This window comes from Euprymna scolopes, chromosome 10 (assembly GCF_053919585.1).
Source record: "Euprymna scolopes isolate OS-2025 chromosome 10, ASM5391958v1, whole genome shotgun sequence".
Classification (NCBI taxonomy): domain Eukaryota; kingdom Metazoa; phylum Mollusca; class Cephalopoda; order Sepiida; family Sepiolidae; genus Euprymna; species Euprymna scolopes.
In genome coordinates, this window is record NC_136491.1 from 11,958,477 (window position 1) to 11,983,749 (window position 25,273).

Here is a 25,273-nt window from a genome sequence, read left to right on the forward strand (position 1 = left end):
CAGCTGCACGAGAAACATAGGACCAGGATAAACTTCATAAAAGCAATATACACAACGCGTAGGTAAACCTTTACTGTAGACACTGAGAAAATAATTGAAAATGTTTATTATGCTATACTGCAATCAGAAAAGTAACACAAAAGCAATACATAAGCATGTATTGGAAAGGGTAACAGTAAACCCTATTCGACGTTTAAATATAAAACAAAAAAACACGTGTATTAAATGAGAAGATCAGTAACGTAGTCGCTGGATCTGTCATTTAAAAGACCAAACCAGGAAACGTATGAATAATGACGATTCGCCTGCCGATTTAATATCTGCCCCGTCAGCATTTAAACCGTGAGCGTTAACGTGACGTCACGGAATATATATGCATCAAAATGAAATGGTGAAAAAAGAAGGCGAATATAGGTAGAGACGCTTGGCGATTAGGAGGACACCCTTGGCAAACATTCTAGCCTCCTATTCGCATACCCTCGAAAGCAAGCCGGTCGACCTGTGCGTCTTACAGTGCATTACTGCAAGAAAACAACGGATTGTGGCTAAAAACGAAGTACTGCTTTCGGACAGAAAAAAACAAAGAAAGATAAAACATATTGTGCCGTGTTATAAATAACTTTTTCTTTCGCCTAAAAAATTCGCGTCAAAGTTTTATTTTTTGCGAGTCTCTAAATGCAACCTTTGGTCCATTATAAAGGTAATACTATTTTTACCGACATTGGTGACGTGATATAACAAAGTGACGGAACCCAGCAAAGATTTCCGAGTGATTGGTATACTTATAGCTATGTTTAAAATGACATCAGAATGAAGCAGACTTATCTTTCCCACGGAATTAGATGAATACATCAACTTCCGTTCATGGTGTCACCAATGACTACTAGGTGCCACTCAAGTTTTTCAATTAAGACTCACAGCCTATGTTCTAAAACAAAAATCTCTAATGCTATACAATTGTCATTTCGGTTCCTTAAAGTGTTACATAATACTTAAATCCTAGGGTGTTTGTTTTCATGTTTAAGAAATGACTTTGTTGGAATAGTTGCAATTCATTTGTGACAATAGTGACTCATCGACTAGCAAAAAGAATCAAATAAATAGTACATTTTATATTAGTAAAAAAAAATTATATAAACAAAAATCATTCGCAAATTTTACTGCTTTTTTTTAAAAGACAGATTGTTTTAAGAAGAAACGCACAATTAAACAAAAATAAGCGGGAAAATAAAGACATTAGATTTTATGAATTTAGCTTTTTGTAATTGTCTTCGTCTACAAGGCACGCCCAATAAATATGCGTTGGTGTGACAGTTAAAATAAATACGCATTATATCATATATAAATACTTGGACACATAAATTCACCATACGTCCATAAAACTTGTGCATTTAGCACTATCAAACTATTTCGAACTTATGTGTGACATATGTACACATTTTTTGTAGGAATTCTGCGTTGTACTTAAATAAAATACGTCCTTTCAAATTGAATGTTTAATGAAACCAATAATATTTTTACTAAACTCCATTCTCGCCAAAATGTACTTTGAGGTCGCCTTTAAAAAAAAAATAGTTTTTACTCTCATAGCTTGTAAGCCCAACTAGACTTCAAAGTACAAACCTGTGCATAATTCAACAAGTAAATGAGGTTTTTGTTATATGTTGGTGCATCAGTTGAACTCTACCGTTACGTGTTTGTTTCATGATTTAAAAAAAAAGTATTTATTGCATAATAAATAGTCTAGTCGTAAAAAGTAAACCATGACAGACATAAAAAACTAACGGTTGGTGGGATGATTTAAATTTTTTACCGATTCCGATAAATTACTGATTCCGACAAATTACCAATTCCGATAAATTACCGATTCCGACAAATTACCGCTTCCGACAAATTAACGATTCCTAGAAATTACCGATTCCGATAAATTTCCGATTCCGACAAATTACCGATTCCGATAAATTAACGATTCCGATAAATAACCGATTCCGATAAATTACTGATTCCGACAAATTACCGATTCCGATAAATTACCGATTCCGATAAATTACCCGTACTGTTAAAGATTTCCTATTTCGATATAATTTCTGATTGTGGTTATGTTGTTTAAAAATATCTAAAAGTTAAGCTACAGAGTTTTATTAGCACTTCTGTATGAAAGTGTCATGGGGCGAATGTGTGAATTGTAGTTTCAAGAACGGTCGATAGAGAGCGTTTCTTATTCACAGAACAGGGACGGATAACGTTTACCTTTCTAAAAGTTCGTGCAAACAGCTCTATACATGTTGCATTTTTTTAAAATTATATTTTGCTACATTGACAAACTGAAATTATATTTTGAGATATGTTTATACAATCTTATTGTGAAAAAAAATCCAAACAAACTAAAAAACAAAATCAAATAATTATACGTGGCTACATTTCATACAAGCTTACAGGAAAAAAAACCCAAATAATTCTAAAGAAATAATCTATAAATGTTTCGCTTTCCCTATATTTTTGTGTTAGTTATTTCGTTATTATATATTTTTGCGTTCTTGGAGACACTTGTTTATATTTGAGGTTCACAGAACGGCCGGTAGAGGGCGTTTCTCATTCAAAGAACAGGGGTCGATATCTCGTCTCAGTCGACTTATGACATTGACGTACAGACGTGCCGTTTTATTTTATCTTATTTTTTCTGATTATCGTAAAATCTATGTAACATGTACATATAGTTTCGCAAACGGAACTGTATTCAGATGGGGAAGATATATGAATTTTAATTTTACTGAGTGTTTAAAATCAGTAAATGTTTATGACTTAATCATTAATACTAGCAACGGAAATTCAATTTAAAAGTTAAGTTACGTCCAATAAATCAGCACTTATGTGACAGATTTACAGATGAACAGAATATAATAATACTTGGCACGATAAAATAAGGAACACACATTTAATCAGTGCGTTTATCGCTGAAATACTATTTCAAACTTAAGCATGATACATTCATGGAGAGCAGGGATCTGTATGCGGATATTGGGTGGCACTTTCATATACTACATGTTTTCAAACTGCAGCTTTAATTGAACAAATAATACTACAAACTTTAGTGTGACAGACACACAGAGAGAAAGTTTTGTAGGGATGTATGTAGACGTATCTCAAATACTATGCGTTAATAAAATCTGCCCAATTCAGATATAAGAATGAATTCTAAAATATAGTAGGACCGACATGCTGACGCGCAACCGTAAAAGAGAAAACGAAACAATAAATACCAATTACAGCATTTCGTTTCTGTTAGACGGATTGGATAAAATTAGATCACGTATTTAAACGCAACATGGAAAACTTGGACGTATCGCGTTCGTGGACGCTCTTCAAAGTGCAAAGCAAACATGGCGTCCAGCAGATATCAGCCGGGGCATTTAAAAAAATGGAGTGCTTAAAAGGCCAATGAAAACAAGTGGGAAAAAGAATGCAGCGGACGATGAGGCAAATACATGCAATCTGATCACTAAAAAGATAAGAGTCGGTGACAGCAATGGCGTTGATTTTTAGTAAATTAGCTACAAGATGTTAGATCAGTTCTATTTAATATCAGCGAGGAAAACACTTGTGCTGAATGCGAGCAATTAAGCAAAGAGATGAATATAGCTAATGTCATTAGAAATTCTTGCTTTCCACGTCATCCACGTGTATGAGGCAAGTTCTTAAATTGAAGATACACAGAACGACAGGGACAAGTATAAATAATTACAACCTTAATAAATCTACTATAATTTTATTAACTCTCCATCGACCACTCTATCAAGTTTCGTGCCTTTTTATCTCGTGATACACATTTCTCCTCTTTACACACACACACACACACACATACATATATATATATATATATATATATATATATATATATATATATATATATATATATAAAGAGAGAGGGAGAGAGAGAAGGAGAAAGAGAGAAATAAAATGGATAAAACCGAGTTATGTGTTCATCAACGTTTCGTCTTTAGTTCGAGACTTCCTCTGGATGAATGAGATTAAGAAACCAAAAAAATAAACAGTACAAATATTGAAAATATGTTTCATGCGCAAAGTGTGATGCTGTTTTATTCTAGAAATTGAAAAAAAGAGGGGGGTTAGCATTTTTAAGAGATGAAGAGTTTTACTAACATCACCCCCCCTTTCTATTAAACAAGGCAAACCCCCCTCTTTTTTAAATTTCAACGCCTTTTTTCCGTTTCTGAAATAGAACAGCGTCACACCTTGTACATGGAACATTTTCGAATATTTCTACTGGGGGTGTTATTTCTTATTCTCATTTATCCAGAGGAAGTCTCAAAATACAAATGAAACCTTGATGAACACAGAACTCGGTTTGTACCTTTTTATTTCTCTATTGTGTTGGAATACTATTTCCATTCTTCTCATATATATATATATATATATATATATATATATATATATATATATATATATATATATATATATATATATATATATATATATATATATATATACACTTGCTTCCAGTAAGTTTTCAGGCTAATTTTGTACAGCTAATGAAATTTGTCTTAGACTCTTGAAAATTATTAGCTTATTGCTATACATTTCATGGCATCAATAAACATTTTTTTATAATTTCATGTTCAACTAAACAGCTACTGCAGAAATGTTAATACAGCCTACTAATGCCTTATTATCACAGCGGGTGAATTTCAAAAAATGCATTCGAGACGTGAGGCGTTATGCAATAAATTTCTGTTTTCAACTTAGAAATATCCCACAAAATCTTATGAAACGATTCAAGCTCGTTTAAAAGCATCTTACATGAATTGAGCGTGAGTTTCTGAGTGGGATAAGATTATCAAGAAAGGAAGGAATGGAATCTATGTACGATGATATAGGTGTTATAAAAGTAAGGAAGTCAGAACACCAGAGCAATCATTGATAAGGACCGTCGCGTATATATAGGAAGAGGAAGTGCCCTGTTTGACGTAAGTGTGAGAACGGTACGCAACGTATAATTATTTGAATACTTCTTTGTTTGTTTGGGTTTTTTTCACAATAAGATCGTATAAAAATAGATCAAAATATAATTTTAGTTTGTCAATGTAGCAAAATATAATTTAAAAAAATGAAACATGTATAGGGGTTTTTGCACAAACTTTTAGAAAGGTACGAGTTATCCACCCCTTTTCTTTGAATGACAACCCCCATCTATCGACCGTTCTTGAAAATAAAATTCACACATTCACCCCATGACACTGTAATACAGAAGTTTCGCAAGAAACTGAAGATGCGGAAGATTTAGACGAAGTTTATATATATATATATATATATATATATATATATATATATATATATATATATATATATATATATATATATATATATATATAAGAATATGTTTCTTTAACTCTATCTCTCCCAAAATTGAAAGTTGCAGAGCAGCGCCAAGGGCCTCAAATAAGTGCTTCGCCGGTTTACATATTTTTAAGAGGTCAAAAACAGAAGAAAATCGAATACATTTTATACACGCATCTTAGTTTATTTTTAATCTTTAATCAGGTCACATGCGTGTCACACTGGTAGGGTGTAATGTAACCAGCTTCAAATGTTTCAGTTTCGATTCTAGCTGATGGTATCCAAATGCGTTTTTTGTTTTGTTTTTGTTTTTAACTTTTTTTACTCTATAAAAATACATACGAAATCTTGACAAATTAAAATATTATTTTAAAGCGTATTTTACGACCGGGAAATATTAGGCTACTATATATATATATATATATATATATATATATATATATATATATATAATATTTACATTCAAGTATATTGAACATGAACAAAAAAAAAAACTATTTTTCGAGCGTGTACATTACGCGTGTAAAGATTTTGTGCAAATAAACTTACGAGATCAATTGACGTTTGAACAGGACGAAACATGAACATTTTGAAACGTTGATCGATTACAATGGTCGCATTACAATGTGTGTGTGTATTTTTATATGTGTGTATATATACATATATATATATATATATATATATAGGAGTCTATGTGTGTATGAGTGTGTGTGTATGTGTGTGTAATGTCTGTTCTCGTTCACTATTTATTTAAATAAATACTCACGTGATCGATTTCCGACGTTGCCCGAAAGTATACAAAAGATACTGTAAACATTTTGCATAATATTCCACTTGCCTTTTTCCATTTTTTTATTTCTGACGTTACGCTTTGAAATTAGACAAATACAATTTTTGAGAGGCAAACTGCGTTGCAAATGCAAAATCACCGAAATTTGGCTATGTAATATAAAGAACTATATTATCAGATATAAATCTATTTTAAAATATTATTATAACAATATTGTTTACCTTGTGGTAAGTGTGTGAGAATGTAATTCGTATTTATTTCGATGTGCTGTTGTTTTCCCCGAAGAGGGAAGTTAGACTAACCTTCCATAAAATGGCAACTTTCGAAAGAAATATAGCATAATAAAGATTATTGTCTGGCAAGCAGCGATACAATGTAGTACTAAATCAAAAAATGATACAATGCCATTTAATTGCTTCTATTCAACCATGTAGCACAATATTATTTTCTGAGTATTCATTAGTACTTATTACATTTATTTCATTTACTCCAGTCTTATATTAAAAATACAATTAACACTATTATCATGGAAATGCTTATAAACTCATATTGGCTAGAAGTATTTCCTAAAAAGAAAGAAACGATAATATCAGCTTTATCGAAGAAGATTGTTGATTTAATATATTTATTATTCCATGCAAATTTAACAGGTCCTGCTGGTAAAAATAAATAATGTCTTATTAGTTCTTTTAACAAACTCAGAAAAAAAATTAATGTGAATTAAATTAATTACACTTAAGGTATGTATAAACACTCATTTGTTGGACATGTAATCTGGTAATCTTTAAAAAAATGTATGAATCCTATTTCGGTGAGTTTCAATAAAGTCGTTTATATTATTTGAAACTCTATTTTAATCACGTCAATTACTGACAGCGAAATTCCTTTTTCGATAATTTTTAAAAGTGTCATCACACTACTTTAGTTTTGATTATTTTAGTAGGAGTAAGGAAATCGACACATCTGTAGAGAACGGGGTCGCCTTTTAACGTAGTTAGCGATCTCATCTTCTGTTGTTAAGTAATAGATTAAGAAGAAGTCACATGCTCTTCTTTGCCATGGAATAAAGATACGAAATATGACGGTATTATAAATACCACCAAATATATTTTTTTATAGCAGATAAATGGCACTAAAATTTCAGCGAGAGATTATAAGTGCCGTTACTTGCGTTTATAGTCTTTGATGAAAGGTTGACGGCGAGGTCAGGGACGGACTAGTGTTAGCCAGACCAGAGAGCGTTTATCGTCACATCTGCTCTCTTTGATGTCTAACGAAGAAAGAGAATGGCTGATATAAACCATAAGTGAAGGTGGCTGTATCGCCCCCCCCCGTGCGGCCAAGGAGTATATTACCAGAGTTAAATGGGCGATAACGTGTTTGCCTTAAGGTCAAGTGTGTGTGTTCGCTTGTATGGAGAACTCGATTCCCATACATCCTTTTCCAATTATTTAGATGCGTTAGTGCCTAATTTACATGGTATTTAAATAGTAATTTCATATTAATCTAATAATTAATTGGAAGTGAAGTATCTGTTCTGATACCAAACTTCATTTTATTTTCTCTTCCTACATTGGAGGAGATTTTGTATCTTAAAACAGAGTTAATATATTGTGCTCGAATATAAAATGTCAATATGTGGAAGCAGAATATTCTCCGTATATAAGACCGATATAGTTCTATTGAATGCTAATTTTCCCCTCGTTTTTACTCGGTAATACCGGGAGAAATTCTTCTGAAAATGGAGGCTATATTTTGCTATATAGCTGGAATGAAACAATGCTATGCCCATAAAGATTTGGCGATTCTATTTATAACCATGTATGAGAATAACGAAGCAATCAGATACCAAAATTACTTCATAAAATATTTCCAATGTCTTTGATTTCTTTAGGGATAACTTTCTGCTATGATATGAGATGTGTATTAGGTTCGTCTGATATTGACTTCATAATATATTTGCTTGGAAATGCTCTTTAATCTGGCTTTATGTTGCATTTTTTATGCGTGTAACAATATTTCTCTATTTGAGAAATCACTTTACACCTAAAACAATTATTTTTAAATGTAGAGTGTCTTTTTGAGGTATCTGGTTTTCTTTATGTTAGAATCTATAGCAAAATCTTCCTTCATTTTGATTATGAGAAAACGGAGCATACATTATGGCATGCGTTCTATTCACCAATATTCAGATAAATGCAGGCTGATATTCGAAATTTAAAAATCCTGAGTTTTGTGGTTTTATCTTAATAAATATATGAAGAAAACTGTTTTAAAATTGTTCAAGATGTGAATCAAAAACCTACTTATATACCTATTATATATAGTACGTTTGTTCGGAGTACACAGTGACGAAAGGTTGACAGAAAAACTCGATTTGGTTTTAAAAATATTAATTATTAGAGTGTATAGTCCTTTTACATTTTGCTCAATCTCGCAATACACATACACACACATACATACATATATATATATATATATATATATATATATATACTTCAGAATAGTTTTTTATTTAACAATCAGTTGTTATGGAAACGTGAGATTGTAGGTTTACAAAATATTACTGGCAGTAATATTTTATAAGTTATCCTATCTAAACAGGAATTGCTCAATATGCAAGATAGAGCAAATTTTCTAAAGCTTTCTTTGTCTTGCTTAGAATAATAAAAATTCTTTGATATGAAACTCAACCACTTCATTTAATTTCAATGAGAGTTTTTTTTTTAAATCATTGTATTACAATTTCATATATATATATATATATATATATATATATATATATATATATATATATTACAAAGGATCAGAATAAAAGAGCTACATTTGATTTTAAATACAGGAAAGGACTAGTATAATCAAGAGCAGAATAGAACAAAGCATATAGACAAACTGTATATGCGCGTCATTTGGATTTGAAAAAATATGGCACGGACGTTGTTTTAATCTTCTGTGATAATTATATAAATAAATATTACAATTTCTTATTTAATGTTTTAATAATAATGTCATATAATGAATTTCTATCCATCAGATTTAAAACACACACGTATTTTGCATTTACTTATTTATTCAAACATTTTATTTTTATTTAATTATATAATTATATTTTCGACGTAGTCTTTCTATTAAGCACTTTTCTTGTCAGTGTCTTTATATATATATATATATATATATATATATATATATATATATATATATATATATATATATGTATGTATGTATATATATGTATGTATATATATGACTACACATGTATTTTAAGCACTGTCGTAAATAATCTCACCCGCTACTTAATTGGCTGAAAAATGCGAAGCTCGCTGTTTGTTTGTTTACAAACAGACGGTTTGAGCACTGTAAGAGTGGTGGCGGATGTCTATTTAAATAGACATTCCGACGAGTTATTTGCGGGCGTACCTTCTGTGGTCGAGTGGGAGAACTGCCGACTGTCAACACGACGGTTCTAGGTTCAATCCTTGGCTTGGGAGAGATGCTAGTCTAGCGGCACTGATGAGTTGTGATACAACGAAGCAGGACTGTCTGTCGATGGCTATATATATATATATATATATATATATATATATATATATATATATATCGGCCGCAGAAGATATAAACTCATTGTCCACGTAGATTCCGGCCTGTCTGGTGGCATTGGTATGATAACGTGTGACCTAGTTTCTAGTCGGCTTTCTTTCTTTTCATTTTCTTCCCATAAATCTCATTTTCTCGTGCTAATATGGAAGTAACATATATGGATGTTTTTAATATTTTAATATTTTAATATTTTATCTGATGACGGTTTTTTTATTTAGATTATTCGGACGCGCAGATTCTGTTTTTTTTCACCCACAACAAAGACCCATCATTTACAGTGGACTTTTACTTATATAGGGTCTGTTGTTTTTCATCTTAATGTTAAACATTGAATCAAACATATACCTATGGATCATCAACCTTCATGTCAATGCAGTCTTCAATAGGGTATAAGAGATAACCATTGAACGTTCAAGAAGAACATCCAAGAAGGGAAGAGAAGTGTCCTTCTCACTTTCCACAGTGAACTTAAGAGTCCCATGCAAGGAATTCAACCTATTAAAAAAGATAACGCCTCACTTTGCGATGAAAACATAGCAAAAGTGTCGTATACATATCTGAAATATGTGGTGGGTTTTCTTGCAGAATTAAACGTATCGGATTCGTAATAACCGACAAAATAATCAGCTAAAATTGGGGCCAACGGACTCCCCATTGAAACCCCGTCGAACTGACAGTACATAATGTCACCAAAGCTTAACTCCACTGATTTAATGCACATTAAAATTAGTTCAGTGAATATCACTTTGGAAAAGCGTGGTAAAGTCAGCTGACCACCATAAAGCGCGTCGTTACACATATGTATCATCTCATCTAAGGGTATGTTAGTAAAAAGACTAGAGACATCGAAAGAACACATAAAGGATGTCTTTACATTCGAATCCAAACCACGAAGACATTCGAGAAAACGAAAGAGTCAGGAATGCAGTGCGTGCTGTATAATTCACGCACTGGCTGCAGAATTTCGACAAGCCATGGAGCCGAGGAATGTTGAGCCGAACCTATCATAGATAAAATAGGTCTCAGTGGCACACCTTGCTTATGGATTTTAGGGAGACCATACAATCAGGGACGCTGTGACCCAGAAGGTCTGATCTTGTTATAGACCTCCTTGCAAAACACATTCCTTTTAAATAATGCAAGTAGACGTCTTTGTATCTTGGCCTCGTTCTTGCAATTATTATCCGTTAACTGGACAGGGCCATGTTTCCGGAATTTAAAACATCGTTATGCCAAGGTTTAGTTTTAGTCGCTTTTAGACTAAATCTTTCGTTTAATCGCTTTTTTCTTCTTACTTTTGGCACATTCAAATTCCCCCGTAGTGCTCTTTAATTTTCGCCAGTAATATAGTTTTTGTATGCTATCGATTTCTCCTGACGATATGATAGCCGAAAGAGCTCTCGAGAAAGTTCCGTACATTGTATTTAAATACTTATATATATATATATATTTATATATATATATATATATATAATTATATATATATACACAAACACACACTAATTTAAGCCTACAGCGTATTTCAAACAGAACGATGCTGGTCTCAATCCCAACCCCCCTTTGAACCATGTGGTGTAATATCTAATTTAATATACCCGCACAGCCTTCAAGTTATAGATTAAGAATAACCAGATTGACCCAGGTTCAACTCTGCTGTTTATAATATCTTGTATTATATTCACATGATTGCTAAAAAAAAAGTGTATATATATATATATATATATATATATATATATATATATATATATATATATATATATATATATATTACAGAGTATTTTATATAATTATACCATAATGTCTATCATTCAAACACGGTAGTGTTTCAATATAATATTTAGTAATTTAGAACTGCTTTAAAGCTTCACAGCTCACTCATTTTTTCGACAGATGAATTTTCTGGTGTTCACAATCGTAAAAATATGTAAGGAGGTGAGTGAGGCTTTTTGATTCAACGACTACTGTTGTTATTAATTCACTGCTGATTCGAAAAGAGAAGTGACAAGTCAAACAGAGATAATAAAAGCATGAAAGGGAGATAATTGGAGGGCTTTCATTAAAAGCAGACGAGTGCCGTACATTGTTATTACATATATGTTTATGGGGGCAAAAAAAAAAATAAGATTGAAATTAAACAAAGAACAAGTAAATTTATTGGAAGCCTGGGAATATCATGGATTACAATAGAAAAATGCGAGCTTTAAAAGTAATATGGTTAAACTGAAACATGGAAAAGTAAGGGACTAGTTTTTAAAACAGGAAAACAAAAGAACAATATTTTCTAGTAAGAATTATAATAAATTTATGACTTAAAATACTGGAGCATTAAGGATTTTTGTAAAATTCAATTTATAATATGATATAATCAATTGTTAATGCTGCAATATTTTAAGTTATGAATTTGTTATGTTTTTACTTGAATGTCTTGTCCTTTTTTTTCCAGTTTTAACGCCTAGTCTGTTACTTTACCATGCTTAAACTTTAGCATATTACTTTTTATGCTTGCATTTTTCTATTGTAGTCTAATAAAAGTAGAAGAAGGAGCCCCTTCTCTCGTTTTTTTTTTGTCTTTGTTTTGCTGAAACCTTTTTTTTATGTGTGAAATGGAGCCTGTTGAATGTCGAGCAGTGATCCTGTTTTTAGTCGCGTGCAAGCGTCCCTATAAAGTACTCCTTCGGTCCGTCGGTCGGTTGGTCGGTCTGTCTGTAACACTTTTGTGCGTGGCCTTTATGGTTAAGATCAAAGGTATGTTCTTAATAGTTCTTAGCTTTTAAAACTTTTCTTGGCCTTTTGGCTAAGATCAATGTGTAGCATCTGTTCCGACAGATACTGCAAGCAAAGACAATATGTGGGGGCTGCTCCACATATAAGACCTTGGTCAATGTAGGGGCAACTCTTCATGCTAATTGTCACTATCCAGCTTCCCTACTCCCCGAGAAGTTGGTCCCCATTTCACCTTCACTCCTCACATTAAAAATCGGCATTGTGCCTAATTTGCTACGTGGGAAGCAAATAAATACCAACCCCATATATAAGACCTTGTTCAATTTAGGGGAAACACTTCATACCAATTGTCACTATCCGGCCCCCATACGCCCCGGGGAGCTGCTCCCCATTTCCCCTTCACTCCTCACATTAAAAATCGGCCTTGTGCCTAATCTGCTCGGTGGGTGAGCAAATAAATACCCTTTTCTTGGCCTTTTGGCCAAGATCAAAGTGTAGTATCTCTTCTTACTACATGCTGTACTTATGTTTGTAACTTGTCCTTGGCCACATAACTAAGATCAAAGTGTAGTATATGTTTTTAACAGATGCTGCACTTACATTTGTAATTTTTTCTGGAAATGGAAGGGGAAACCTTTCCATTCTAAGGCATTTTTAGTTGCATGCAAGTCACTCCATCGGCTGGTCTGTAACACATTTACATTTTATTTTTTTTAAGCAAGGATATGGAGTAAAATTTTTGTCCCCCGATTTATCAGCGAGGGACGTATGTTTTCAATGGGTCCGTCTGTCCGTTAGTCCGAATAATTGCGAAAAATCCTGTTTTGCCCGCAGGGGCTCAAAAGGTGCCAAAAATGGCCCAAAATGACACTTTTTGTCCCGTGACATTTGATTCACCCATTAGATTTTCTGAAACTTGTCCAAAATGTGAAGGGTATTGTTCTTAATATAAATTCAGTATGGGTGACTCTGTCAAAAGTCTGGTTTGCGTCCCTCGGGATTTTTTGTGCTGAAAACGCCCTTTCTTCTGGCGCGTTTATCATATTTCTCAATAAAATCTTGATATATCTATATAGTTGTTTCCCATGTTGCTGAATTTAAATATACATGTGTTAATGTGTGAAACTCCACTGTTTGTCCATTGTCACTGGTCGTCGGAATTCCAAGTGGCTCATAAGGTGTCAAAAATGTACCAAAATTGCAAAAAATGCACATTTTTTTCCCAATAAATTTTTACCTATCCATTATATTTTTCTAAAACTTGTCCAAAATTCACAATCCATTGTTCTTAATATAAATTCAATATGGGTGACCCTAGTAAAATTCGGTTTTGCGTCTCCCAGGGACTTTTAGTGCTAAAAATGCCCTTTTTTCATATTTCTCAATAAAAAACTTGATATGTATATCGATATAGTGCTCTCCCATGGTGTTGAATTCAAATATACATGTGTTATGGTGTAAAACTGCATAGTTTGTTAATTGTCACTGGTATTCAGCATTCCAAGGGCATCATAAGGGGTCAAAAATGTACCAAAATTTCAAATAATGACACTTTTGACCTATCCATTAGACTTTTCTGAAACTTGTCCAAAATGTAACTCCCCTTGGCCACATGGCTAAGATCAAAGTGTAGTATCTGCTCTTAACCGATGCTGCACTTGTTTGTAACTAATAAATAAATGTATTACAGACCGAACGACCGACCTATGGAGAATAGTTTTTTTTTTATGCATACCACAAAATAGTTTTTTTAGTCCTGTGCAAGCAACTCTATAAGTCACTCAGTCGGTCGGTCGGTCGGTCCATAACACATGCACTTTTTTCTTTCTTTTTATGTTTATTATACCACTATTTATTGGTTTTCAGGTTTCCTGAATACGAAAATAACGTTTCAAATTCCTTAACTCAAATACTTTTTGTGATATAAAATGGGGGATAACTTTTCTGTATTAATTTAATGTAAAATGATCACCAATTTTACAACCAGTCAGTCTCAAAACCATTCAAGTCATTCTCCATATCATTTAAATTGTTTTTGAAAGATTCCAGTTATTTTTAAGCATTCAAGTCATTCTTAAGGCCATTCAATTCATCCTTAAGTTCATTAAAGTCATTTACTTTTTATTTATTTGAGTCATTTCAGCCCATTTTTCGGTCATTTTAATATATCTTTAAGAATTTCATGTCAATCCTACATTCATGCATTCATTCATTACACGAGAGCACGCGACTAATGGTTATTGTCTGTGGAAACAGCTCCCAGACATGGTTGCCCCCCTTCTGCCATTGATGAGGCATCTGCTCGTCAAGATGAAGCTGGCATTTAAGAGGATCAGCGCATTACTATTCGCCAAATAGCCCAAGATGTTAAGATTAGTACAGGGTCTGTCGAAACTATCATTCATGACCATTTGCATATGCATAAGGTGTCTGCCAGATGGATTCCCAGGTTGCTCACACCATTCAAGAAGCGAGAACGCGTCGAGTGCTTGAGGATGAATTTGGAGATGTGCCAAGAAGACGAGTCAAAGTTTTTCAAAAGACTGATAACACAGGATGAATCTTGGGTCTATCACTATGATCCAGAGACCAAAGCCCAGTCAATGCAGTGGAAGTACTTGGACTCACCACCTCCAAAGAAGGCAAGGGGACAGTCCTCCACTTGCAAAGTCATGCTCACAGTCTTCTGGGACCAGGGCGGAGTAGTGATGACATATTTCCTGGCAAAGGGTACTATAATTACAGGAGCCTATTATGCTTTACTTTTGAGGAAATTAAGGGAAGCTATCAAAATGAGGAGGCGGGGCAAGATCAGCAAAGGTACCCTCCTCCTGCAGGACAACGCTCCGGTCCACAACTCGCATATCCCCAGATCAGAAGCACGGGCGTGTGGTTATGAAATCCTTCCCCGTCCTCCCTAATCTGCTGACCTTGTACCCTCTGACTTTCACCTCTTTCCAGCCATGAAGTTGTTTTTGAAAGGAAAGCGTTTCCCAGATGATGCAGCCTTGGTATCTGAATTCACGTTGTTGTCGGAGGGCCAACCTGGGATGTTCTACAAAAACGGTATCCAGAGCTGCATCAAACGAGAAATGCATAAATCTGAGTGGTTCCTTTATAGAGAAAGACTAATAGCTGTGCCAAGTTTCGTTGCTCTACTGCTAAGAGAAGTTGGTCAGGGACATTACGTATTGCACTCTCCTCGTATATCTAAAGACCAGGTATTTTAACGTGAGTATAAGTAAACTGACTTAAGCAGAACGATCAGCGTATCCTATTTCCTATTGCAACTTTTATATACTAATATTAGTAATGGCAAAATATATATCCTATATTCACAACAATTTGATCACAAAGAATGTATTATGATATTACAGATAAGTTAAAGCAACTATACTTATTTTGTACATCTACTGATAATATTAATGCTTTAATTCCATAATCTTATTAAGGCGTCCAATTGCGCAATCAAAAATATTGAATGCAATTGTCATTTAATAAAAGTGACACTCTATCCCCTCATCTGTTAACTTTCTAAAGCGTTGTGCCTTTTTATAACTCTTTAAGACAAATAGTATTTTGTTTTTACTGTAGCTAATGATTAATTTAAAGATAGGTGTCGTTCTGTTTCCTTAGGCGTGTTATTATATTGAAAAATTATTTCTAATTTAAAAGGCATGTATTTTTCTTTAATGTAGGTAACATCGTTAAAATATATACTGATGTCGTTTGTGAGGTACAGGAAGAACGGTTTATAAATCCATTTTTATCACGATTAGAGAAGGACGAGAGAGAACGAGCAACCAACTAACTCTATACACGGCACCGACTACGATGGTAACTTCTATAAAGACGGCGCTGGTATATTTCTTTGGATCTGACGCTACATTAACAGTTGTGATAATAATGTAATATAGCGCCAACAATGTATCCACGTTATTTTCATGGATTCTTATTACATTTCCTTTTTAAATTCACGCACGTCATATTTTTATTCCCTGTTTATCCTCCTCGTTTTATTAAAAATAAAAAAATAAAATGTAACGAAATAGATTCCGGCTTATCGTTATCTGATGGATTTTGTCTAAATTCGCTGGTTTTATTTCAGGCGTCCAATCGCTCCACCGAGCATGGTGCGCGTAGGTGGAATGTTATTTTTTATCACCAGAAATAAACCATGTTTTAAAGTAACATTTTTTTTTTGTTATATTTTTTGCACGTGTGTGTTGCGGATATAAATGAAAAGAAAATATTATTTCGTATATGTGAATTTGTTTTCAATCAAGTCTTACTGTTTGTGTACGGATTGTGTGTTAAGCCCGCACGTAAGAGAGGCTGTCCGTGAAATCCTGTTTGAAATATTCATTTAGCGAACGGCAGAACAAGGAAATATTGCGTAAATATTGCTTTCATCCAATGCACGCCAATTCGATGAACACGGAAAAAAAACATTGGTTTAATCCGTTCGCTTTAAAGATGCATACTAAATTAAAAATATAATAAAAAAAAAACTATTATAATTTATTACTGAGTATAAAGTATTTCTAAAGATTATAAAGTGAAATGAAAAAGAGAAAACGATTGAAATTTACATTTTTATATTATTAGTCGTAGCTGTAAAGCAATGGTCGTATTATTCATTGATTTTACTACGTTTTACGGCAAACAAAATCGTTTTGATTCATACACTGTCGCAAAATAATAAGCGTTGTTATATATATTACGTATACACAATCGACTATTATATTCAAATCGTAAATTGAGTGTCTATGACATCTCAAAAATAATAATTCGTAAATGAAAACAATACACTTTGTAAGATTATCATCTGTGATCGATAATCAATAAGTTGATTCGTAAGATTGATCTTGATTTCTGTTATTTATTCAGTAGATTAATATTTAAAAAAAAATTATGTTTTTGTTTTCTAATTTTAGTTTCCGGTATGAATCGAAAAATATATTTCTACCATTCTTTACTATCTCGCTAGTCTTTTATTCCGACATATTTGTTGCTCTATTCCTATTTTCTAAATACACTTTTGAAATAAATAAACGTTTTTTTACACGTTCAAGAACATTAAATATTAAGGTTAATATGAAAATAGTAACAAAACAAAAAAAAGAAAGAAATATTTTGAAATATTTTTATAACTGATAAAAATTAAGACGAGGAAACTAACCAACAACTGCAGTATCTTTAGAAAAGATGTCTACACCGTAAATCTAAAAAATATTAATTATTCAAAAAATATTTCATAAGATGATTTGGTTTTCCATTATTTAAAAATTAACCTTACCAACACATATCTAAGAAAATGGCGAAAATACTATAGGGTGACATCTACTATGTACTGGAATAGGGATAACACTTGGTGGGCACCTTCAATGTTGCCAAGACTAAACTGGTGTCCTTCAATAATTACAACAAACCTTGTCTACCACCAATAGCAATGGCCAGAGACACATTATCTGAAAGTACTTCTTTTAAACTCCTCAACCTAAAGTTCACAGTAAATATGAGTTAGAACAATTGCATTGAGAGAATTGTCGGCACCCTCATGAAGAAGGTTGGTTCTCTTTACCGTGCTAGAAAGCTACTAACGCCCGAAAGTATCCTTTACCACTATAACGCCACCATTCGCCCATGCATGGAGTATTGTTGCCATATATGGGCTGGTTCATTTGCAACTAGTCTCTCTAGGCAAGGTTCTAAAGAGAGTCGCCAACCTGATAGGTTCTGAACTGTCATCAAAGAGTCAGCCTCTTTCCCATCGATGAAATGTTGCCTCCCTCTGCTCGTTCTACAAGGGTTTAAATTGTGAAGGTTCCAACGAAATGCAAGCCACTTGCACTCCTTCGACGTAAATATTCCCGACAAACCCGGCAAGCAGCTAAATCCCATCCACACACAATAGACATCCCTAGATGTAAGAGAGCTTTCTAATCCAGTAGTCTCTCCGCCAGAACTCCCAGACTTTGAGATTCCCTTCCGGGTCCCTGCTTCCCTAACTGACATGTAGAAGTTCGAGCTTAACGTGAACTGACATCTTGCTCTACACTCCATATATAGTACCCCTGTTTCTCATGTCCCTGATAGTAGCTCCCTACATCAAAGTGGCAATATGCCTTGTTTAGGGTTAAAATGTAATAAAAAATAAAAACTACTGTATTATCAGATGTAAGAAATGTGCTGCTGTTTTAATTCATATCAGCCATGCACACGTGCATACACTTCAAAGTGAAAATAACCCAGACTCACCATTTTCACTCTCTACAAGGAATTCATCCTTCCAAATTAATAGCTAAAAAATGAAGAGTAAAACAACGAAAAAATGCAATTGCCTTCCAATAAGGTAACCACAAACATCCTCATAAAAAAATGATACTATTTATTTAACAAAATATTTCATAACATTAATTGTTTTTTTTTTCAAAATATTTTCAAACTAACTTTTAAAATGCGTTAATATTTTATATTTGACGAATTTTACGTTGGAAACTGATTCTCATTAGAATTGATCTTAGTTATAACGAATAATAAGGAACTTTTTATAGATCATATGTTATTTCCAAAATAAAGCCTCCTATTTTTACCTAATAATGTTGAAGAGCTACGAAGATGGGAGTGGGACCATTAAAATAAAACACCTTTTTTAAAATTCATTTTATTACACACACAACAATTATCTATGCAATTTTGTCAAGATCAAATGACACGCCTCAGCTTCTACGCACGTCATGAACATAAGGTATTTGTCCTTGCAATTCTTCTTTGTAAACTAACCAAGGATCACTCTACAGTGCAATCTTTGTAGTCGCGACTAGGATGTCAATTATTCAAAATTTATGAAAAAAATACATTTCTTAGATAATATGAAGTTGTTTCATCCAAGACTCAGATACTAATTTCTCATGGATATGTTTATATTGTTATTCCTTGATCCTGATGCCGCCTTTTGCAGCCACACCTATAATTCTGTAGGGTAGACACAGTTAATATATTAGCTATGCTATTCCCGCTACTTCACATCTGCGCTTAAATTATTCAGCGAAAAATTCATAATCTTCAAGTTATAGAATGGTCACTGAGCTACATTAAAAACTGCCGAATTTACTACTGAAACTGGAAAGATTATGCTAAATGTAATTCTTTTTTTAGATATTCAGGCGATTTTCAGTAATGTTTTTCTACTTTCGAAGGCAATATTGTACACAGAAGACTATACATGTGATACTTTATTACTACTAAATGCTCCCTATGCGTAGACTATGAAGAATATACAAAGTATATGAAATGTCTCACTATACACGCTAACCTTGTGCTCCTGAGAGAGGTATAGACCACCCACAACTTTCTAGAAGCTTTTATAGCGAAGAGTCCTTTTTTCGGGGTGGGCGTGCTTGTCCCACACCCAATCTTTTCAGAAGGTAGATACAGCGCCTAGTCTTCCTAAATAGTCACCCATCTCATACTGGCCAGGCTCAACGACACAATCACGTTGATACACAGATTCTCGCCAGATCACAGAAGTTAAGCAACGTATATGAAATGTGTCATATTATTATTTTAAATGCATTGTACCCGATCTTGTCGTATATGATTTTACTTTAAGACAAGTTAGTAAGTAATTAATCAGCTTCTCATGTAACTAGATTTTAGTTTACGTAATCGTAGATTAGTCATATAAAGAAATAGCACGTATAAAAACTGCAACAAAAGGGACTGATAATTAAATATATCATCCTGATAACAGGTAAGACAAAAGTTGTACGCTCTGTCAGACTGGATGCTTATCTTTATTGCGTATCAATATGGAGCAGAATGTTTTAGTTGAATCTGCTAAACAATGCTTAAACATGGCGACGATCGTTAAAAACAAAGATCACGTCTTATTAAACAACTAATTCGCAATATTGAATTCTCTTCGTTTTTAGAATCGATGAGAAAAATATTAAGACAAAAAAGAAATACAATATAAGGAATCTGTGCTAGCTGAAATATATAGAATTTAACAATTTATATTTTCTAACAGACACTGGCCGATATCGATTGCTATGACAAATTTCTTCGCTAATTTTGTTCGATATTGAGGGAAAAATTTATAATCCAATTTACAACAAACCAGTAATTATCTGTGTGTTGAACAATGAAATAATATTTTATTAAAAAATGTACACCCCAACACACACACACACACACACACACACACACACACACACATATATATATATATATATATATACATAACTACTTCATTTACTCACATAAAATTAATATACGAAAGTAGAGATTTATGCGTAAACTTTAAGTATTTACTTCAAAAGTGCTCAATACGTAGGTAGAGCTAGTTAGTAATTTATAAAATATATATGGCGATTAAGCTACACTGAATATTCGGCGTTTCATCCACTCTAGGATTTGTCAGGCTTATGCGCGAATTCTGTGATTGTTTCTCACAGAATTCGCGCATAAGCCTGACGAATCCTAGAGTGGGTGAAACGCCGAATATTCAGTGTAGCTTAATCGCCATATATATTTTATAAATTACTGTATATATATATATATATATATATATATATATATATATATATATATATATATATATATATATATATATCGTGGTTGTGGATGTAACTCACAGACACACACACGATATATATATATATATATATATATATATATATATATCACAATTTACTTATTTAAATTTTATAATGTGAAATGGTCAAATTTACAAATCTAAAATTTATATTATATGCAAGACAAAAAATACATTTCAATAAGTATATCTCCTTAACCTATAGGTTTCCGATGTCTACATATCTCCTCAGAGGAGAAAATATTATAAAATATTTTAATGGTTTATACCGAATTTTCTATATACTATTAACATAGAAAAGTATTAAATGCATACACACAAGTATACACGGTGCTAGTTGGCCGTGGACCCCGAGAAAGGGTTCATTCGCCCTTCGGAAGGTTTTGTTTTTAATCCTTCAGGGAGACTAGCCACCCTCCTCACCAAACAAGTCTGGTGGGGGAACCAGTTTAGTCGCCGGTGACCTGACCATGAGGCAATTACTACTGGGTTACATGATACCAGTAGCGTATGATATGACCTGACAATACACACACACACACTCATATATACATATATACATATATATGTTTGTGTGTATGTGTGTATGTGTGTATATATATACTTATTTATTGTTAAATAAATATGTTTACATCCCGCTGCTACAAACAGCCATTTGTTTCAATCAAACAACAGATATCATCAGGCAGCGACTTGACTATTCAAATGTTCAATAAATAATGTAGATAATAATAGATAATTGAAACAAATGGCTGTTTGTAGCAGCGCGATGTAAACATGTTTATTTAACAATAAGTATTATTAGCTCTTTTTTATTGAGCACTATCTAACAACCTCGTTGAATTCATTAGTTTATTACTTTTGAATAACAAAAACCCGCGTATATATATATATATATATATATATATATATATATATATATATATATATATATATATATATATATATATATTACCAAAGCACGACTCTCGTAACACGAATATTTTTGTTTCAAATTATTTTAAAGGGTGTTTATAGTTAAAACCTAACTTACTGTTCACTCTGTTGAGTTAGAATTTAAAAAAAAATGGCTACCTATGAGACTCTTAAAAAGACCCTTGATAACCGCTCCAAACTGAAATGTATCAAACGCTGAATACCGGAAAATTAAGGCTGTAAAGCGGGGATCGATATTCGGTGGCCACCCACGGTTTTCATCGGCTAAATGAACCATCCTTATGTTTTGTTCTCATTAATAAAGTTCGCTACTATATTCCCATGTTCTGTCTTCCTTGTAAACAATTTAACCGGGTTATATATGTGGCAACGAGGTTCCAAAGCACTCTCGAAGCTTATCGTAGTTGAACAGCTCAGTGTTCGTATTCCAGTGGAAAGGAGATTTAGAAATGTTACCGAAGCAAATCCATTTTAAACCTTAGCGTCGGTCTAGTATTTTAATGTTGGTGGCGTTGCTCTCCTCGGAAAGGTTGAGCATTTACTTCAATCTTATGTGCTGTTAGCGTTCTAACATTCTTACCTCACTTTCATATCGGGTCCATGTTTCACAAGCGTATAAAAAGAAGGAAAAGACTACCAGGAAGATATGATTTATATTTGGTGATTGAAGTGCATGCGTCTCAAACTAAGCTACACTAAGCCTCCTTCTAATATTTTTGATTTATTACCGCTGTATTCCTTCCATTAGTGTCCTTTGTTTCTTACAGAATGGATTGGCAATATAATCAGTGCCCTTATGCTGCATTGTAAAGTATGCTTATTCACACAAGAGCTAAATGGTTCAAAAGGAAATAATACACACTGCAGAAATATCATACTTCTCGTACCTGTAAACAACTTTACGATATTTCGAAATTCATCCTTCCTATTTATTAAATCATCCTTTTTTAACTGTTAGTCCCGATGATTGATTTGACACGCCTATGCCATACATAATGACCACGTATGATCGGTGTGAGCCCCCACCTCTGAATACTTCTTTTGAGCTAACTTATCGTAACGACAGACGAGATGTTAGACATTCTAAATTTTTCTTCCCACACAAAGAATTTTCAGCTTTTTTATCAATTTACTATTTCTGTTCAAACATTTAAGTCAGATTTTGGCAACCATCGCTATGTTTTTTTACTTGGCTACTGCCTCTAGCAGATCATTACTGTATTAGCCATAAATTTTCCTCTCAATCAACTTGTGCTTCGTTTTTGTTCATTTATTTCTGAATGTTTCTTGCTTTTACCTAGTTCGCTCTGCTGCAATTTGTCAAATTTTGTACACATACTTTGTAAAATTTTATTTCAATTATTCATAGTCTTTCATATATTAACCCTACTCATTCCTTTTCTTTTTCGATACATAACCTTGCAACATAACTTTTAGAGTGAAGAATTGCACTCATTGTCAATATCTCCCCATTTTGAAATATATTTGCACCTGTTTACTGCGTATATTTTTTTTCATTCAATTATGGCATAGAGATCAATGTAGTCTTCTATTCAATTCTTTAATATCAGCCTTCTTTATTTTATATTATTTCACACTTTATATATAGATGTATCCTTCTTCTCCTGCACTTTTTATCAGTTCCCTAACTCAAACAGGTTATTCCTTTACTGTCGACAATTTTACTCATTTTAATTACGCGGTGCCACTTTTGTACATTCCAAATTGCGTACATATATCATTAGGAAACATATACGCAGACCTCACAAGCATAGTTCGCTGGTCTCCATGCTTTGCATAGAACTTTAAGTCATCAATAAATAATAAATAGTTAATCCGGTACTCCATCATAAATTTCCACACTAACGTAATGTAATTGCAATAACCCTTATCCGTGAGTGGCTTTCGGGCCTTGATAAGTGGTGATCACTGTGTAAAACAAAAAACAAAAAAAACTTTTTTTTTTTCAAATTATTATCAAATCATTAGGGATTTTTACATAGGACAGTATCAATATTTTCTTACTGAAAATAACCGTCAGTGTTACATGGCGTTTTAGTGACAGCAGTTTTTTCAGACTTAAAGTATTGTCTTCTTTTTTATTACTACAGCAAATGGTTTTGTATTATCACAATACTAACTTAGTATTGATTATTTATGCTGGAAACGACTGTTCTATTTTGCTGGTATTTAGGTAGCAATGCACCCTCTCCCAATATGTCAGTACTTTTCAGTGAAGTAATTGTTTTTCTCTCCTTCCTCTGCTTTTTTATCCTCTTTGACTCATTTATTTCATTGTAACATCCCACGTGGCTACTTATTTTTTTTTCCTCTCATTCATGGATTTTCATAAGATTCCAGCTTTTCATCCTTGTCATCCGTTATATATTTTGGATAAGCTTCATTATCTTTATTTCGAAAGCGATAGTTTACATGATATATTGTTATCAAACGTCGATGAAAGACGATACACCCGGCCAACGCTATAAGCTATCCTGGTGTTATCCTAAGTCTAGGGAGCAACAAGTCTTTCCTGGTTTCCAGTACTTACTGCCTCTTCGATGAAATTCGTAAATGATCTTACGTTATTGAAACAGTCATGTGTCATAAATTTCTCGATATCAATGGCCATTAACGTTCGCTGTAATTTGCGTGGTCACTAACCTCCCCACAGTGGTTTTGCACTCATCTAGTTGAGGTCTAGATTCGCCTTCCCTGTTTGGCCTTTCAATTCTCCCTACTCTCACGAACTATGTGGGGTGGTGTCAATTGAATCCGATACTAATTTTCTTAGAGAAAGGTAAAATACTTTACATTATAGTTTTCTTGATTTCATGTTGTCTTCATCTATTTTTTGTTTTACTTTTGTTGCAGTTTCTATGTGTCCAGTTTGCGTTTGTAGTTCATATGCATTAGTGTTTGCACTGATAGATTTTTCTTAATAATTCAGATCTTTTCATTATTGCCATCCGTTGTTACTTCTCAGCCATCCTGTTGATTGCAATCTTTCTATTCTCTTTTCGAAGATTTTCAGGATAGTTCTTAGTGGTTAAATCGTTGTTGGACTTACTTTCACTTACTTTATCTTCCGTATCCGTTTCAGCCTTTTAACTTGCTTTGTTATATCCTTTACCTTGAGATTATTATTATTATTATTATTATTATTATTATTATTATTATTATTATTATTATGAATAGTAGTAGTAGTAGCATCATATTATTACTAGGAATTGTTAAAGTTTCTATACATGAAAAATATACAATTTTGC

The 25,273-nt window shown here is 33.1% G+C and overlaps 2 pseudogenes; both read left to right on the forward strand.

The window, feature by feature from the left end:
- Nucleotides 1-12,516: 12,516 nt before the first annotated feature.
- Nucleotides 12,517-12,689, forward strand: LOC145286711 (U2 spliceosomal RNA; annotated as a pseudogene).
- Nucleotides 12,690-12,926: 237 nt separating this feature from the next.
- LOC145286683 (U2 spliceosomal RNA) lies at nucleotides 12,927-13,104 on the forward strand (annotated as a pseudogene).
- Nucleotides 13,105-25,273: the final 12,169 nt, after the last annotated feature.